This window comes from Eleginops maclovinus, chromosome 17 (genome assembly GCF_036324505.1).
Source record: "Eleginops maclovinus isolate JMC-PN-2008 ecotype Puerto Natales chromosome 17, JC_Emac_rtc_rv5, whole genome shotgun sequence".
NCBI lineage: Eukaryota > Metazoa > Chordata > Actinopteri > Perciformes > Eleginopidae > Eleginops > Eleginops maclovinus.
This window is the reverse complement of record NC_086365.1, coordinates 2,467,439-2,480,058: the sequence shown is the minus strand read 5'-3', so window position 1 is coordinate 2,480,058 and position 12,620 is coordinate 2,467,439. Positions and strand designations below refer to the sequence as shown.

General features: G+C 38.4%; 1 protein-coding gene across 1 annotated transcript in view; it reads right to left on the bottom strand.

The window, feature by feature from the left end:
- The window catches only part of wnk1b (WNK lysine deficient protein kinase 1b), a 79,175-nt gene extending 78,038 nt beyond the window's left edge, over positions 1–1,137 (bottom strand). Inside the window, exon 1 of the mRNA XM_063905776.1 lies at positions 574–1,137. The gene's annotated coding sequence lies outside the window, so the exon portion shown is untranslated. The remainder of the gene's footprint in view (positions 1–573) is intronic.
- Between the last annotated feature and the right edge of the window lie 11,483 nt (positions 1,138–12,620).

Sequence of the window (12,620 nt, the reverse complement as noted above, 5' to 3'; positions counted from 1 at the left end):
ACTCCCTGCCACATATAATGCATAATAAACATTCAAATATGGCCGGTAATGGTGGCAGAACATGGTCAATTCCTTTTCAGGTAGGAGTAGATGGCTAGCATTTAAAATAAATGAAAATAATCAATACAATATCATGGATTTGTAATCAGAAACACCACCAGTCCATGCCAACAAGTCGTCTATTCGTTATGTTGGGCTGATTAAAACGTAATGAAAGAAAGCTGTTCATCCTGTTAAATTGAGCACAGGAACAATTAAAAGTCCCGGGCAAAGCCATGAGGGTCGTTAGGGAGCTTATTTTTAATAAAGACTAACTTGTGTCAAAATACCTCTCAAAGTTGTTTGAGAACATGGATGTTAAAAAAAGGGGTTAAATTATGTGTGCAAGTTACTAGCTGGACTGTAAAGAGCTCGAGCCAATGGACCGCGAGCTTTGTAGGAAACTGAGCCGCAGATTGGGGCTCACTGCTGCCTGTGGAGGGACTACAGACACCAGGCTCTGCAGCTAAAAAAAACACAAGCAACAGCCACGATGTGTATAAACCATAATAACAACTGAAAATGTCCTGTTACCTATTCCATTGGTGAGGTCTGTCCGGGAACCAGATAAATATGAAGGTGAAAACTTGATTTAAAGCCTGGAACTCCTCTGCAGGGGGGTCCGCTCCGACACAGCAATAATGTCAGTAGTGCGTCACATTAAAGCCACAGTTGATTGTCGAAAACCCCCCAAAAGAAGATATTTACAAAAACATAACTTAGTTACAACCGTGTCCTTCTAAAAAAAGGTCCGAACAGCGTGGCGAGGAGCAGTTTGTGCAGCGAGCCGTAGCCGACAGACAGACACCTCCCACCCGGCAGAGAAGCCAAGTTCGCTCGGTGGTGTCGCGGCGGCTCTAGTACTTATTTCTGTCTGTGTTGTCTCTGTCCGGGTCTGCAACCGCGACCGAACGGCAACTCAAAGATGCTATATCCCCTTCCGTATCAACATATATTCCGCTCCTGCGACACCGCTTCGTTCCTCTTGGCTCGTGTGGCGCAATAAATCCGCTGTGAGCCACAGTTATTCCCCGGTTTCAAGCCATGGGACCGCTGCTCCGCTGCTCTCTGCTCTCTGCTCTTCTCTGGCTATGACTCGACAAGGCGACCGTTCAGCTTTGGCAGACGTGCCGCGTCAACCAATCACTATTAACCCGGATGATACAGGAAGAGAGAGTGCTCTTCCAAAGTAAAACACCCATTACAGAGCTGGGAGAAGAACTCACATCTTGGACTTAAGTAAAGTAGGCCTACCAGAGTCTAGCAATACTCTGTTTAACAAAGTGTAAAACATTTCCTGCTTTCAAAAAGGTTATTTAAGTAAAAATGAAGAAGTATTGGAATCCAAAAATAAAGGTACATCTAATTTGAAATACTTTATATATTGCTTCTGGATATCTTTACCTATAATTAATTATTTCTATATGTTTATTATTAGCTGGTTTAAATTGTATATTAGTTTGTATTCTGAATCTGTTAAGTAAGTAAAGCTATCAGATCAAAATTAAAGTACTTGAGTAAATGTACCTTGTTATTCCAGCACCGACGCTTGTGATGTGAAACAACCAAAGGCCGAAGAAATAGAAATGCAATGATTTGTTAGTAGCTTTTCAATTTTACCAAGGGATCAATAAAGCATTCATGTGTCTCTTTAATGCCATTTGCATTATTAATCTGAATCTAAAAAGTAAAGGTTGTAAAGGTTTGTAGGGAGCTAAAGACAATATAGGTCCCTCTAAATTGACATGAAGCAGAACTGTAAAGTAATATACCATGAACATTCTATAGTAAAGTATAAGTAGCTTAAAATTGTACTACAGTACATTACTTGTACCTATATCCAATGCAATACTGAAAAAGACCAATATTCGCGTCACATAATCCCGTTTAAGTGTTTTCAATCCACTGTAAGAGTGCTATTGTTGAATATAATCCCTATTTTTTAGGCTACGTGTTTGAGTACATCCTGCAGCTCTCACGCTATTGACTCTCACCACACCTCTGATCTGTCCTGTGTTGTTATTTCGTAGAGGACTGCAGAGCCAGCAGTCTGATCTGTGTGTGATCCGACAAAGATCCAGCTGTGCTCCTGCTGTGTCCAACAAACAACTGGGGAAGGGGAAGAAACAACTCTCACCTTCTGGTTTGCTACAACAGTTATAAATAAGGTTGTTTATTATCCTGTATGTGGATATATATTTGGAAAAACACATTGTGGTCTTTTATATGTAATTTGTTTTCTATTATTGGTTAAACATTTTTTAAAGATCTGAATATCTCTGAATTACGTCAAAATTCCAAATTCTGATTCCAATTTTTTCTTTAACTTTAGTCACATTTCCCCCCTAAAAATGATCACGTGGCCATAATCCTCTTACTTATTTGATCATTTGTCTTTATTTTTGAAAAATATTAATATAGGTTACTTGACTAGAAAATGGAGAGAATAGAAAATATTTTTCTACAATGAATAACTACAATGAATTGCTAAACCAAGAACTGCACTGTAAATATTATTAGTGTTATTATTATTATTATTATTATTATTATTATTATTATTATTATTATTATTGTTATTATTATTATTATTATTATTATTATTATTATTATTGGGTATTTTAGGTAATTAAATATTCAAATACATATGGAATGTATACAATTCAAGATAGAAAAATAGGTGAGAATTGTCTTAACACATATACATTTAGAAATCATGGATACAGTTGTGTTTTATTCTAACTTACTGCAGATGAATAAGTATGTCCATAACACTGAATAAAACCTTACACATGAATTACCTAACATGGATATTTCCGTTGAAATGTGTTCTGTGGGCAGGAAGTGCTGCAACACGTTCCTCAATACGTTTTGCATTGACAGGGCCAACCGGAAGTACTACTGTGTGTTTTGGCCATCTTGACAAAATGTTGTCAGAGGCGCAAACTCCAGAATCCTGAGCAAGCAACAGCTGCAGCGTGAAGCATCACAGTCAAGATTTTATTGTACGTCTCGTTGTTGTTTTTTTTGACGCATCAGTAGACAACCTTTGTAAGATCCTGATTGACCTCGTGTGTGACCATTTAGTGTGTGTGTGTGTGTGTGTGTGTGTGTGTGTGTGTGTGTGTGTGTGTGTGTGTGTGTGTGTGTGTGTGTGTGTGTGTGTGTGTGTGTGTGTGTGTGTGTGCGCGCGCGCTGACCTTCTGACAGCCTCATTATCACTTGCTAGTCTTTACTCCTTATGAACAATCCCTAGGGTATTCATATAATATTTGCGATTCATATATGTAATTGGGTGAAATTGTTCTAACATCCCGAGAAAATTGCTTAAATAATGTATTATTCAAGTTCTTAAATATTCCAACAATTTAAAATAACGTGGGGGCAGAGACAGAGAAATGTATAGCAAATTGATGAAGGGTTTATTCTTGTTCTTAGTTTTTTTGTTCTATTTTTGTTTGCATTTTAAAGCCACAGTCCGTGCACATCAGTTCATATCCTTACATGTTTGTCTTTAAGATCTATTCACCCTGATATTGAGTTGTAGAGCCTCTAGCAAGAATAATCAAAACAGGGTCATGTTTTTATCCTGATCATTAGTCAACTTCCTAAAAACATTATTGTTAACTTTTCTCTCTGGGTCTTCCTGTTTGTATTTGACAGGAGGGGTCCCGACTACTTGACACAAAGGCCCTCAAGATGAACACACACCAAAGAGGGATTATCTAACTAGAAATTTACACATAAGAGTACCACATCCACACGCATTCAACTGTTTCATGTCTTCAAAGTTAATTGGTTTTCATTTTCGCAAAAGTCCCACATTCATCTTTAATATAAATCTGATGGCACCAAATATGAGATTTTGTGAGAATAATGACTAGTTTTTAATTAAATTGTGATAATCTTTACATTGGGAGATGAAGATCACTCATCTGTATTTTTGAATTCTAATCAAACTTAGTATCTTTCCATATTAAGAAACATGTTTCACACTTCACTTCATGCAAATGTTCTCGTGTAAAAGTGACAATAATGCCATTCATAGCTCTGCTGGCCAATTGGCTGTAAAGCCAACTAACTTATGTATACTCCCATTGCCGTATCTTATCAAATAAAGCTGTTATCTTTACTTCCACAGTTGTAGTAGGATAATCTGCTCAGTATTGCTGCTACACAATCTGCAAACACTCCTGGAATGATAAAGTGCTGCTATAGATGTTTTCATACGTGTGACACAGTATTTGTGATGCAGCAGGCGTACACACAAACTGGGTCATGGACTTGTTGTTTTGGATCTTCACACAACCAACAGGAGTTCAATATTAGCACATGTGTTTCTGCACACAGCATTACATTCGATTTGTGTCTTAATTCCTGAGCTGAAAGGCCGAATGGAACGTGCGGTGCTCTTTCTCCTGTGTGCAAACATGCTGCAAATGTTTATCCTGCACTTTGCTTTAGGCGGTGAAATCCGAGGTTGCCACAGCAAGTTAGGACTGACACGCTTTCGGAAAGTATTTCTGATGCTGTTTGTTTAATAAACATTTTTCTTTGCTGTTTTGTTTTAAGTCCATTGTTTGTTTATTGACTGTACCTGGAACTTTGTATGCTGCTTTTTAAGACTCCCTTGTATAAGATATTCTGGATCTAAATGGGAATATTCCATGCTAAAATGGGCTGGACAGCTGGCATTTGAACAAAAACAACAATGAAATGAAAGCAACTACAGCTCTGTTTCACCTGCACTTCACCTTGTTAAATGTACATTTGAATATTTTCACGTCATTTAACATTGCCATTTGTTGGCCAACAATTGCAACCAAATCCTGGAAAGCAGCATGTGTATGTTTGGACAGTTTGCACTCAACGTTTCTTCACATAAACACACACCCCAACACACCCTTGCCTCTTCCTTCAGTCGGCTGTAAAACTGCTCCTGACTGAAATGACTCTCTCAGAAAGAAGGATTTATCCTCCTCTCACTCTCCAGCTTAGAGTTTGCCTACAAACTTCAACAACACATTTGGCCCCCACAATTAAAGTCCTGCTGCACAACAATAAACCACCTTTCTTTCAACGTATGTTATAGACACCCTGACCTTATTCTGCTTTATTGTGCAAATAATTTCACTGGGCTCACATTGAAAAATAATAGAGAGGGACTCTACATGAAAAATGTTATTAAAGTTCATGCAGGTTTTGTTACCTTTGGACAGAGCCAGGCTAACTGTTCCCGCTTTTCTTCAGTCTTAAACTAAGGTAAGCTGAACTAAGCAAAGATAAGTAAGCTAATCCAAACTAAGCTAAATGGCTCATGAATGATTCATATATTGACACACTTAAGAGTAGAATTGAGTGTTCATCGTTTTAATCAACTGTTGAACAGTGAATCAAACTTCGCTGGTAGATTGCTAGCTGGAATAGGCTATCATCAGCTTAAACTATTGCTAAACTACGGTTTTGACATAATTGCAACTATTGCACTTCAAACCACTTTGGAGGCCAATGTAATGCCTGGAATCCCAATGTACTGTATAGCTGTTGAGTCATTTTAGATTTCTTCATGGCCATCCCAGTTGCAGGAAGCCGGTATGTTCGAGGAAGCAACAGGTCTCGTTAGCTTGACCGACACAAACAACTGGACCTCATTAGCGGAGACATTTTGACAACAGGAGCTTTCACTCACTGACTTTGAAGGCTTTGAGAAATAAACCAAAAGGGACATTTTAACCTTCTTTCCCTATTCACACCTCATTTTATCTTTCTTTCCATCAAACACATGTTTTTAAGGCTCAAAAACAGGATGCAATCCAACACTTCAAAATACAATCCTGCGCTTTCTTCAACTTTAGAAGGGCAGCATTATTTTATTAGGCAAAAGTGGAGAGGAAATTCAGCCAAGTAATGTTAATTCAGAAATTGTTTTGGCGTAATTGCTCCCTGCTTTTCTCCCTCTGGCTATATTGAATTTGCTTATGAAACCATGTTATAATAAATTATCTCCAGGCCTCAGTAATAAAAAAATAGGCACTTTGGAACAATGCTATCTTTTCAGAGTGGCTCACAGTTGACAGGAAGATTATTTCAGATCTTTTGAATATAGTGTTTGTTCATTTGCACTTACAGACATGTCAGTGTGTGTGTGTGTGTGTGTGTGTGTGTGTGTGTGTGTGTGTATTTATTGTAGCTCATTTATCGTAAAATCTATAATTGCAGCTAATTTTCCAGTGGTTTGAAGTAGTTTCTGAATGATAAAAAGCTGTGTGTGTGTGTGTGTGTGTGTGTGTGTGTGTGTGTGTGTGTGTGTGTGTGTGTGTGTGTGTGTGTGTGTGTGTGTGTGTGTGTGTGTGTGTGTGTGTGTGTATGTGTGTATGTGGATACAGGTTTGACAACTGACAGATTGTGTCTTCAGTAGATTAAGGGTGACCTACGTTGACCTTGTTCATTGAATTTGTTTTTCCTAACATGTTACAACAGGTTGGAGGACTTGTTAAAGATCACCTCAGGCAATTATGTGTGTGTGTGTGTGTGTGTGTGTGTGTGTGTGTGTGTGTGTGTGTGTGTGTGTGTGTGTGTGTGTGTGTGTGTGTGTGTGTGTGTGTGTGTGTGTGTGTGTGTCTGTGTGTTGACATCTTTCTGTCTTTCTACTACCCCAGTATATCTTTTTCTAACTATCCTTCTGTCTTTCTTTTGCTTTTAACCAAACATTATTGGGCATCATCAGCACATAACAGGTACAACTTAACAGCAACAAAATGAATATAAATATAACCCTGTATTCTGAGATATCTTTTTTTTTTCAAACGATAAGAATGTTATCTACCTGAAAATCCAAACCAACACTTCTGATTACAGTTGTCTTCCAACAATAACTATCTTCTTTAATTCTGGTCTTTATCATCTCACCTTTCATGTCTTCTCTGAAAGTCTTTCAAGGGTATCAGATTTCATTCAGTCAATTCATTTTGTTGTCATTTCTGAAACTAAAATAATGACGTATTTTGCATACATTAAACACATGCTGGCTGTGGTATGTGCAGTAGGAGAAAATAAAGTATTGTTTTCAGCATTAAAAAAACAACAGCATTCAAACCACCTGAAGCTGCAGAATAACAGTTGCCAGGAGAATAATATTTGTCTAAATTCTTGTCATTCTAACTCTACATCTCACACATGAATCGAAACCGCTAACACTAAAGTGCTGTGACTAAATTCAGCATGTGCAGCAGCTGGTTAAGTGCCTTGATCAAGGGCACTTCAGCAGAGTTGACTGAGGAGGGGAAGTCTTTCTTCTTCTGTGCCGTGATATGTCAGTAAAACAGCGTGTGCAAACTCTATGCAAATGTTGGAGTGAGTCAGAGGATGTATTTAAAAGGCCTCATGTTGCAACAGAGAAGCTGTCACTTCCCTTCTCTGTGACACCCCCCCCTCACCCTCTCTGTAATTTGGAGTGAGGATGTTTATCTTTATTGAAGTCCTGGAGAAATATATTGCTCGCGTTTCAAGTGCATTGTATGATATATGATATTCATGCTGACATTTATATGGAATATTTTATAATTAACTCCTGTAGAAAACAAGGAGTGCAGGCCATTAGCCATCTGTCCAACACTGGGTTATTTTCAGTGGTAGGGATACATGGTTCTGCCACTGTACATGCATTTCTTCCCACAGTACTACAGTATATATATACCTTATGTGTATATATGAACACCATTATACTGGCCTGCTTTATTTTATTTTATGACTTTATTTATCAATTTTCTTTCTTTATTTTATCATTATCGTTATTTAAAAAAAACACATTCATAATATTTATTTTCTTATATTTGTATTATTGTGAATAATAAACATAATAGGCAAAATAATCAAATTATTTTAATTAAATATATGTTTTTTTCTACAAATAACATGATATGTAAGAAAAATGTCAAATCCGTATTTGTTCCAATTTCGCACAAATACCTTATATACTGTTGGCACTATCAGGGATGCCTTTGTTATTCAAAAAGTGTATAATATAATTAAAGTAACCTTACATTTAAATAAAAATGTTCTTACAGTACGTGCTGTGGCATTGGAGTGTGGGGACCAGCAGTACTTCCTTCAACCAGATAGAGTCACTAAAGAGTCCACAGAGGAGTTAAACAAATTAAGCTGTTCATACTTTCAATTTTCATTCTCTATTTCTTATTTTCCTCATGTGCCCTGTGGTCCCACATGTCCCCCAGAGGCCTGCACAAACCCATTATTCTTTTTTCCAGTACAAATGTATCTACACATGTTCTCAATCCCGCCGGTAACAGTTTAATTTGGAGGCAATTAAGTCAAATTAGGTCTCTCTCCCGGAGGGCTGAGGAGTAGGTTAAATATGAAATTGTGAACCGTACTTATATAAGAAGGGAATTCCGGAGAGGAGACAGAGGAGAGGAGAGGAGAGGAGGGAGAGGAGAGGAGAGGAGAGGAGAGGAGAGGAGAGGAGAGGAGAGGAGAGGAGAGGAGAGGAGAGGGGAGGAATGTGATTAAACTTGGGGAGTAATTAAAGAAAGGAGAAAACCAAAAAAGATAATAACCTCCTTTGATCTATTCCCATTATAAACCACTTTGTTTGGCCACATTTCAAACTTGTAGAATGAACGTTTAATAAAATGGCTTCTTTTATAGCGGTATAAAAGAAAACCGCAAGAATTCAGCTTTTGTTTGAAAATCCCTAAAGGGTGGGGTGAGGTATAAATCAAGTATCTAAATCATGATAAAGTGTTTGTGTGAGCTTTATGGGTGATAGATTCGTTACAAAGTGCTCTCCTTTTCCCAGAGGAAAATATCTGCGGGAACCTGGCATGATAAGAATGTGTGTGCCTGTCTGCACCAGTGTGTGTCGATGCTGTACGCTTTATTTTGCGCACACACACATTGTCCAAATCATGATTGTAATAAAATAGTATGGCCTTGAAATGTAGTTATTAGGGTAATAAAATAGGCAAAATGTTTCACTCAGCAGCTGTTTCCTCCAATACAGTAACAGCTAAATCTAGTTAGAATAAATGTGTGAAATCTGTAAATGGAAGATAAACGTGGTTCAGCACCAGGCATGCAAACGTCACGGCCAAAAAAGAGGCATTCAACAGGTGGATTATATTAAAGAATAATGGAAAATATTCGAGGAAGAAATGAAATTTCCTGTTTCCCACGAAAATAAGTAATTTTTTCCTGGGAAGAAAACCTTATTAAATCCACAGGAAGACATTCAGGCCTGTGTGTGTGTGTGTGTGTGTGTGTGTGTGTGTGTGTGTGTGTGTGTGTGTGTGTGTGTGTGTGTGTGTGTGTGTGTGTGTGTGTGTGTGTGTGTGTGTGTGTGTGTGGGTGAACTAATTGTAGGAATATTGAGGCAAAAATTGGAGTGATTTTTAGTGTTACAAAAGCAGTTTTCAAATTCAATGCCTCACTGCCTGAGTGTTGTGTCAACCTTTTTTTTATAAAGAAAAACCTCCTGCAGTGACTAAACCATTCAAATGTCCTCTACAGCACATTCAGAAACACCCAATCACATTATAAAAGAGTTTAATAGTCCAGGGCAAAAACACTTTTGAGAACACATTTTTGACGTGTTGTGTCAGATGTTGTGTCAGATGTTGTGTCAGGCCCTAAAAACAAGTTGTTTATTGATGATAATAATACTATTTACACAGAATTCTCTCAGTTTAGCAAATTATCTCACATGCTGAAGAAAGGTGATCATTATGTTACTAATCAACATGCTTAACAATGCAAAGTGTGTATTCATCTCCTAGAAAGACAGTATGGAAGCACATATAAGTCAAATGGTTCAACTGGCACACACACACACACACACACACACACACACACACACACACACACACACACACACACACACACACACACACACACACACACACACACACACAGTGGGCAGGTGGAGTACATAGGCACCTGCAAGCCTGTCGGTGATACACAGACTTTGATCAGTTCGTTGCACCGTCATCCCACGGTACCCTGATACATCAGTGCATGTTTGCATGTGAATGTGGGCCTGTTAATATGTGTTTATACATCTGCCTGTGTGTGTGTGTGTGTGTGTGTGTGTGTGTGTGTGTGTGTGTGTGTGTGTGTGTGTGTGTGTGTGTGTGTGTGTGTGTGTGTGTGTGTGTGTGTGTAACCTGGCGCTTTCTGAAGATGTTATCAGCTGGCATCAGAGGATCAGATGTGCATTTCGCCTCGTCCAACTTTGAAGTGGGTTACCTGTGGAGTCAGTGTGTGTCTATAAGTGTGTGTTTGCTGTACTGTAATGAACATTCTTGCAGCATAAAGACCCTTTTGTCATGGCAGAAGGAGAGACAGGCTCTGTTAATGCGTGTCTGTACAGTTTGTGCATGTATGGCAGACAGAGGTAGAGAGCGAGAGGTCAGCGCAGCCTGGTACTCAGCTGAGGCCCTATGTTTGTGTGTGTGTGTGTGTGTGTGTGTGTGTGTGTGTGTGTGTGTGTGTGTGTGTGTGTGTGTGTGTGTGTGTGTGTGTGTGTGTGTGTGTGTGTGTGTGTGTGTGTGTGTGTTACAGAGAGACACTGAGTGTACAACAAGAGACAGAATGACAAAGGCAAAGCATTGTATAAGTCCCATTCAGTATCACTACACAGTGTCACGCGTCGCCCCATCTGATTTTAAGTCCTTTGGAAATGTCCAAGTCCCAAGTCTCTCTATTTACCATTAGCTAAGTCACGCCCCTCATAGTTACTGTTGCTAAGCCTGTCAACCTCCGGATTTCACATAGCACAAATGCAGTTTACAACGATAAAGATGAAAGATTTACCACTGAACACTTTTCAAGTTTTTTTAAGTGAAGTTGTTCAACCACCGGCTGGCTGAAATAACCGGTCACTAAATGTTATTAGCTTTAGCGACGACCTTAACTAACATTAGCTTCATAAAATGATAATTGCTAGTGAATAAAATGTAACTAAAATTAAAAGATGGGAACCCTGTGATATGAGTCTTGAATACTCTCTTGATAGCAACAAGCTATCCTTATGAACGTTGATGCTAAGTTTACATACCTGTTTGCATTTTAAATAGCAGTTTTTCACTTTAATGAATGCAAGAGAAAAGCCTTTAATGAAGAGATAGAATGGATGTGTCAGTTAACACAACACTCCCTCAGATAAAGAGTTTGGCTGACAAAAAGTAAGACTTAATATACTCATAAACAACTGACGAGACCATGGCGAGACCGCACCAGCAGAATTAAACACTTACTGTGACTACATCAACATGCTGGTCGTCTGAAAAATAAATGCTTTATTTGTGTTGGTAAAAACAGAATATAAAATAGTATACTTTTTTTTTTCAATGCTAATTTGTTGGTGCATCATATTAGGACACGATGAAAACAGAACTTGCTTGCTTCGTATGCCTGCTGGCCTCGCTCCACCTTCTTTTCCAAACATGGTCACGTCTGGTTCCACAAACCACAACCACTGTCGCTTCAACAAATGTTCAATTAAAGGCCTCTTTATGTTTACAGCGTAAATATATCTAAAAGGCAATAAAAGTTTTTTTCTTAAGTGCCATTTATTTCTGACCAAAGTTCCCCAGACAGCTTGTAACTTCATCTCATTAACACCTCATGAACAGCCTGTGAGTGAATTCAAACCCGCAAGAAAGGATTGAAGCCATTTAGACATGGAAGTATCCATTCATTACTGTACATCCTATTCATAATCCTCATACACAAATAGTTCTTCCCATTCATTCACAAGAGATAATATTATAACAGTTTTTGTTAGTGTTTTGCAATAGCTCACAACTTTGTTTACAGTCAATTGAAACATTGCAACATGAAGATTAGAAGCAGCAAAAGCTCCTGCAGCCTTTATTTATAGAGGCAGCAAAGCGATCAAGGATTAAGAAAGTGACTAGCATGCTTTACTCACTTCTGTTTTAGATTTCACATATAGTAACATGCACACAACAGTCAGAAATGCCCTGAGGTACCCTTCAAAGGTCTTTACTGTGTTTACAGACTCGTACTAACCTGAGCAACCCTCTCTGAAAGCATTAGACATGTAGCTGTCAAAAAGCTCATCCTTTAAGTGTCTGTAAGCCAGGGGAGGGATTAAAGACATTCACCGTACAGCTGGAGATCATTTATCTGCACAGCAGTACATATTTCTAAGGAGAACTGGGAGAAGTCAAAGCAAAATGTAATTGGCATCTATCAAAAACTCTCCTTTTCTAGGAACCAAAGCTTAAGGAGGTCTTGGCTGAGGAACTCACTCTCAGTTTCTGAGAGGTAAATTCTGTGGGCAGGACGGTTTGTTTTTAACCTCTCATTTGAGGATTAACTCGAGACCTGTTGCTCAAACTTTACACAAATCTGACAGATGTTTTTTTTTTACAGTCCCTCCTAATAGTTAAATATCTGAAAGAGAGCAGAAGTGTAAATCTGGAAAACCACAAAAACAAAACAGTTTCTCCTAGTTTGAGCTGACAGTTCCTGGAAGCTTGTTGAGGCAATTCTATCAAGAACAACACAAATGAAGGGCAGATGTTACATTAGTCATTAGT